Below are 7886 nucleotides of genomic sequence, written 5' to 3'. Positions count from 1 at the left end.
CCACTCACTATTTATCTTACGTACTACAATCTGTGGATTACTCTCTCTAACTCTCTGTTGCTTCTCTCGATTTGATGTGTCTAAACAAGAAGAATTGAGCTCCTATTTATAGGAGGAATTGCCAAAGTTTCAGCCAATCAAAATACTTGATTTATTGCAAGCTGCCAACGTCCAAAACTTGTTATGGTTTCAACCTTGTTGCAACTTGATTTTTTTGTTTCAGTCATTATTGCAACAAGTTGCCATTGCAACTTGTTATTATCTACTTCCTTTTCTTAATTGCTTTTAATTTTGATTGGACCCACAACCCCTACTACTGTACACTGGCAGGAAGTAGAGCGCATCCTTCGTTATCTAGCTGGGACTGTAAATTTTGGCCTTCGCATTACGTCCAGATCATTCCTACAAGTTGTTGGCTTCTCAGATGTCGACTGGGCAGGTTGTGCCATCACTCGCAGGTCCACAACTGGTCTTTGTGTCATCTTAGGTGCAAATTGCATTTCCTGGTCATTGAAGAAGCAGCACACAGTAGCAAAATCGAGTGCCGAAGCTGAGTATCGCGCGCTAGCCGCTCTTGCTGCTGAAGTCACTTGGATAGTTCATCTTTTGCATCATGTTGGTGTTTTACTTGCTTCTCCACCAGTTCTTTACTCGGATAATATCAGTGCATTGCATTTGTCAAGTAATCCAATTCTCCACGCTCGAACAAAACATGTCAAATTAGACTACCACTTTATAAGGGAAAAGGTTACATCAGGAGCCATGGTTACAAAATATGTGCCTTCACTAAATCAAGTCGCTGACATCTTTACAAAAGCTTTGACGAAGCAACAATATCAGTTTTTGAGGAGCAAGCTTGGAGTTGTCTCGCTACCAACGTCCAGCTTGAGGGGGGATGAAAGTGAGTTGAGAAAGGAATCCAATTCCATGTCCATGAAGGAGTTTGGAAACGTGGAGTTAAAGTCCTAATATGTGTATAAGGTAGAAGGAGTATAGTTATAGAGTTAGCAATTCAGTATAATTCAACAGATTAGCTATGTGTATAAATAGAGACAAAGTTGGAGAATAGAAGGAAGAAAAAAGACAATACGTTGCCTGCAATTTAGCACTTCGGTTTCTGTAAATTCTTCACCTCCCATGGAAAAGTTTGTTTGTTGATCATTGATCGTGAGAGTCACATAAATATCATTTCTGAAGAGATGGTTATTAAACTTGATTTGTCAACCAAACTTCATCCATATCCTTACAGCATCGAAGTTGAAGATGATGATGGTTTAAAGGTAACTCGTCAATGCCTAGTATATTTTTTCTATTGGTAAGATCTATAAAGACAAAATTTGGTGTGACGTAGTGAAGATGGATGCTTGTCACTTATTACTTGGAAGACCATGGGTGTATGATAGGTGTGCTAAATATGATGAAGACCTTAATACCTATTCTTTTATATAGGATGGACGTAAGATTATCTTAGTACCATTGAATCCAGAAGAAATTCCTAAAAGTTTGAAGGCCAAGGATGATTCTTTTGTAACCAAATTACAAACAATTGGTCCAAGCAATAGAGAAAAGTCTTTGAATGTTGGCATTACTATGGAAGAGCACATGGAGGAGGAGCGTGCACTAGATCCACAAGTTGAGGATTTATCTCTGAAGTTTGATAATGATCCGTTGGAGCATCCCATATATGAGCTTAAATTTCCAACTAATAGAGATGCTCAACATAATATTGATTTGGTTGTTGATTCTATCATTCCAAGAGAGGCAACATATTTCGTTAATGCAAAGGTTCATGAAATTTCGCAAACACAAGAGGAAGTATTGCTTAAAAAAGATTCTATAATGGAGGGTTTGAGTTCTTACTTTGTTCCAGCTTTTTTCTTGCCTCCAAAGGATGGATATTTTCAAGATTATGTAGGAACAAGAAATATCAACACAAATTCCATCTATGGTTATGATCTAGTTAAATATGAGAGTGTTGTTGTTGTTGAGTTCTCAAGAAGATATACTTCGACCTCCAAGCATGATCCAAAGGTAATTGAATTCGATTCTTCTAAGGGTTTTCGTGGTACTAAATCGACTTTTTTGGGCATATCCCATAAGCACCACATTGACATGGAGAAGTTCAAGATTCCTGAAAATCAAAAGAAAGTAACTTATGATTATGGATTAGTATTCAAAAGCCAACTTAAGAGGATTCATTGCAAAAATATTGATAGAAAGTTACGATTGAGAAAGTGGGATTTAGTTCGGCCACAGGCTAAACTTTGTTGTAACACGGTGAAGCTCTTTGATAGGTTAGAGAAATGCAACTTAGAGCCTGGTGAATATGAGTTCAATCAAATCATGAAAGTTGTCAATCTTGTGCCATTTGTGGAGCCTTTAGACTCGAGGACAAGTCTTTCTCAACCAGGGGAGAATGATGTAAACGAAGAATCTATGTTAACTTTTATTAATTATGGCAAAGATCGTCTTTTAGAGCTCAAGTCCAAACATATGGACTTAATTTTCAAGAAGCAAGAAGTCCAAAAAGCTCAAGATTGATTTCAAGAAGCCAAGATTCTCTCCTTCTTAAAATAGGATTTATTTTATTCCTTTTAAAATAAGGATTTTCCTTTTAGTAGGATTCTAGTTCTTTTCCTTGTAGAATAGGGATTTTACTTTTCTTGTCTTTAATTATTTTATTTCCTTATTAGAATAGGAATTGTAATCATCGAAGAAGATACCTAAGCCTATATAAAGGGTTCTCTTTCCTTGTAGGATAAATCATTCACGTTTTTGAGGCTTGCCCTAGTTTTACAATAGAGTGTTTTCTCTAGTTGGTCTTCTTTATCCTTGTTTTTGGTTCCAAGCAAGGTGGTGATAGTCTTTATCTTGTTTTCAATTGCATGTGGTATTTCTTTATCACGTTAATTGATTTCAAGTGGTGACTTTAGGAACTTGTTTAGTTCTTGATCTTTCAAGAACACGTTTCTTGATCTAAATTCGTTCTTTTGATATCATAGAATCATAACTTTTATTAAACTGGTGCAGCATCAATATTTAATTGTTTTGATCGAGTAAATAGTCTTTCTTATAGTTCAGATCGTCATCTTTCACCTCATTTTTGAATCATCAGATTCGGAGTCCTAAAACTTGATATATGTTGTTTCTTGAAATCAGCCCATAAACTACGTTCTCATTTCAAGATCTTGATCCTGGTCGGTTGGTTCTTTGTTAACTTGAAGAATCACATCAGGGGTCCTATGACCCCCTGATTTTGTTTGAACTGTAATAAATAATAGCTTTTGTTATTTAGCACAGTCTCAATCAAAATAGTGTATGCCATGTGCCACTTATATTTTGGCACGTGTATTTCCTTTTTCTTAACTATATGTTTTCCTTTTTATTTCTTTTTATTTTATTTTATCTTTTCTTTTTCTTTTTTTTCATTTTATTCTCCTCCCTAGCCTTCTTTCTCAGTTCATAAAACCTTTCTCCAACTGATTTTTCCAGCCGCTTCATTTTTTACTTTAACATTTCTACCCTTTCTTTCTTTCTTTCTTCTTCTTCTTCTTCTTCTTCTTCTTCTTTCTCTCATTATGTTGTTATCATCGGCAAGGATTGAAGGTGGAAGAACAAAATGGTGGAATCCAATTTCTGTCAATCGAAAACTTTAAGGGATAAGAGTTGTGGAAGAAAGATGCAGGAAAAAGAAAAAAAGAAAAAGATAGGTTGGTGATGGTAAAAAGAGTCAGCAGAGTAAAAATTTTCTGGCCAAAATTTTGATAATTTCCGGTGAAAAAATATGAAAAGAATCTGATGGGTTAAGATTTGAAATGAAAAAAAAGAAGAAGCTAAAAGTGGTCATAACCTCCAAATTATAAGCTTGAAAGCTTCTACTACAAGGTTTGGCTATGGGAGAGTTAGGGTGAGGTACTAATGGGAAGAAAGAAGAACATAAGAATGGAAGAAGAAAATAAAATAAGAAAAAGAAAAGAAGGAATAGAATAAGGAATATAAAAAGAGAAAAATAAACAAATAAATGAAAAATATGATATTTTGGAGGTTACACGCGCAGTTACGGAGTGCAAACCAAAATTGGTGCCACATCAGCTCAAAAGGTAATGTTAATTATAGTTTAAACAAAGATTGCGGGGTCATAGGACTCCCATAAAGTATAATGGTGCAACTGGTAAAGTGAAACAACCTCAGGGTAGTAATTATGTATTATCCCTTTACAATACTTCACAATATTTTGAAATACTTTTTTCCTTTATGCTTTTCTAGTACAAGATATAAACATTTTAAGGAAGTAAACAACATTCTTGATTATGTATTATCTAAGTAATTTAAGTCCCGCAACATCCACTAGGTGACCGTAAGCACTTTGTAACTCAAGAACAACGAGAAGAAGTTTGCTTAAGCATATTGGTAGGCTTTAACCCAATCCCCCCACCCCCCTACAATTTGAAAAATAACTCTACAAGGATCTTTAATGTTTTGTTCTTAAATTTCCAATCGTTGTACATGTATACAGTCAAAATCGGACTTACCCTTTTTTGTATGACTGATCGAGACTGGGACGCGATTAGCCAAGGTTCAGCCTCGTATCATATCCAACCAAGATGCAAAGTTAGATTGCCGAGCTCGTGGCCCTGAGGCCGACCAAGATCGAGACCAAACAAGATAGAGGTCGAGGGAAGCTTATCGAGCCGAATAGCAAAAAGTCAAAATATCCGCAATCAGACGGGGATCACGGCGCGTATCCCGACACATATCAAGAAGATGCCGATTAATTAACCAATCATGAGATTTCTTACCTCATATAGAAATGTACCTAGAGTAGGACTCCCTTACTATATAAAGGGGGGTCTGATCATTTGTAAACACATCATATTCACTTAATACAAAATAATATACTGTCATTTTCTAGCTTTTATTATCTTGTTGTTCTGTTCATAAGCAAGTTGAAACATATTTGGTTCAAGGGTGACTGAACTCGAGGGCCAAGGCTGTTCAATTCGTGTGGTTTGCATTATTTCTTTCATCGTTAATATCAATACTAGTTTATTCTTCTTAATTTTTACTAAGTTATATCATGTGTTCTTAAAACCGCGTATAAATTCAGTTATTATCCAATTTTTGGATAAACAGTTTGGCGTCCACTGTGGGCTAAGGATAATAGTGGTTAACTGGTACAAACTTTCGTAACACACACTATTTTACACTTGTTCTTTGAAGTATCTTTGATTACAGGATTAAAAAATGTCAAACTCTCAGTCAGCACCTCCATACATTGACAATGATCTCGGCTACCATGGCAAAAAATGAGCACATCGCACTAGGAAACATTGTACCCCCTATTGGCCTCGATGGAATACCGGCTGTAGATCCAATCGACGTCAGTTCACATGTAGCCATCAATGGAAATTTGGCCGTCGATCCCGAAAGCAGTGTCTGCGGGGATGACCGATCAGCTACTTAGAGCGCATGTGGCAGTGAAGATGGCAGGATCAGCCTGTGGGTGATCTTTGAAAAGTAAAGATGCTCGAAGAACTGACAATGCAAATCGAGACAGTGGAAAAGATGATCAAGGGAAACAGCAAGAAGGTGGAAACCTATAACTCCAGGGTCGACCAAATCCCGGGGGCACCACCAATACTGAAAGGACTAGATTCTAAAAAGTTCGTACAAAAACCTTTTCCCCCTAGTGTGGCTCCGAAGCCAATCCCCAAGAAGTTTCGTATGCTCGAGATTCCAAAGTATAATGGGACGACTAATCCAAACGAACACGTCACCTCCTACACGGGTGCTATCAAAGGAAATGACTTGGAAGATGACGAGATCGAATCCGTCTTGCTGAAGAAATTTGGGGAGACTCTATTGAAGGGTGCTATGATATGGTATCATAATTTACCGCCTAATTCTATTGACTTGTTTGCTATGCTTGCAGATTCTTTCGTAAAGGCACATGTCGGGGCCACTAAGGTCATAACCAGGAAGTTGAACCTTTTCAAGGTAAGGCAGAAGGACAACAAGATGCTCAGAGAATTCGTGTCTCAATTCCAAATGGAACGGATGGAATTGCCACCAGTCACCGATGATTGGGCTATTCAAGTTTTCACTCAAGGATTCAACGTTCGAAGTTTAGTGGCTTCACAACAGTTGAATTAGAAATTGATCGAATACCAAGCTGTCACTTGGTCCTATGTGCACAATCGGTATCAATCGAAGATCAGGGTCGAGGATGATCAACTGGGGGCTCCTTCTGGGTCCGTTTATCCTATCAGGTCCGTAGATAGAATCAAGAGGGATATTGACCGAGAACCAAGGTCGAATAGAGATCGATATCAACCATATAATGGAGACCGTAGGAACAGCGGGTCTGAGCAATACTCTGCACTAAATGAAAGAAGAAATGATCGAGGTTCAATCTCACGGGGACTCATGAGCAAGAACGACTTTGATAGATCTATGGGACTCAAAGAGGCACCATGATTGTCACTGTATAACTTTAATATTGATGCGGCTGCCATCGTTTCGACTATCGGTCGCATAAAAGAAACCAAGTGGCATGGACCTTTGCAAACTGATCCCATACAAAAGGGATCCCAACCAAATATACAAATACCATGGCACGCACGGCCACAGGACGGAGGACAATTGACAATTAAGGGAAGAAGCATCCTAGTTATTTAACAACAGTCATCTTCGAGTATTTCTAAGCGACCGAGCTAAGAATCGCCTTAAAAATAGGGACTCCAACAAATAAAATGAACAAGACGAACCCCAGCACATCATCCATATGATCATTGGAGGGGTCGATATTCCTCAAGGTCCAATGATGAAATGTACCAAAGTGTCAATCACAAGAGAAAAACAAACTCAGGATTACTTGCCAGAAGGGACTCTATCTTTCAACGACGAGGACGCAGAAGGAATCATACAACCTCATAACGATGCACTGGTAATTTATGTTCTTATGAATAACACTAGAGTTAAACGTGTACTAATTTATCCAGGTAGCTCGGCCAACATCATTCGCTCGAGGGTCATAGACCAACTCGGCCTACAGGACCAGATCGTACCTGCGGCCCAAGTGCCGAACGGATTCAACATGGCTTGCGAAACTACAAAGGGAGAAATAACGTTGCCAGTAAACATTGTCGGTACCACCCAGGAAACCAAGTTCTATGTAATCGAGGGGGACAAGTGATACAGCGCCCTGTTCGGGAGACCATAGATCCACAACATGAGGGTTGTACCTTCGATCCTTCACTAGGTATTAAAATTCCTAACATCAGAGGGGATAAAGACGGTTTACGGGGAACAACCCGCCGCGAAGGAGATATTTGTAGTCGATGAAGTAATTCTGATATCAACACTCTCATTGACAAATGACTCAGGTTTGAAAGTGAAACAGGAAGCCAAATAGCAATCATCGATGCCAACTTCGACCCAATCGGACAAGCAAAGGATTGACGAAGATGATGACTTCGGGGTTCCTCGATCCTTTATCGCCCTCGATGATTCCGGTGCTTCCAAGTCTACGATCGAAGAGATGGAACAGGTCGTGCTGATCGAACACCTGCCCGATCGGAAGGTATACCTAGGCATGAGGTTAACTCTCGAGCTCAGGAAAAAACTCATTCAATTTCTTATAGCTAATATGGATTGTTTTGCTTGGCCCCATCTCGATATGATAAGGATCCCACCGAAGATAAATACTCACAAACTAAGCTTGGACACGAAGTTCCGCCCGATAAAACAGAAAAGGAGACCCCAGTCCAGAATCAAGCATGCCTTCGTTAAGGACGAGGTAACTAAACTCCTTAAAATAGGGTCCATCCGGGAAGTCAAATACCCGGAATGGTTTGCAAACATAGTAGTAATCCCTAAGAAAGGGA

The sequence above is a fragment of the Nicotiana attenuata genome, unplaced genomic scaffold, assembly GCF_001879085.1.
Source record: "Nicotiana attenuata strain UT unplaced genomic scaffold, NIATTr2, whole genome shotgun sequence".
NCBI lineage: Eukaryota > Viridiplantae > Streptophyta > Magnoliopsida > Solanales > Solanaceae > Nicotiana > Nicotiana attenuata.
This window is presented reverse-complemented; position numbering follows the sequence as displayed.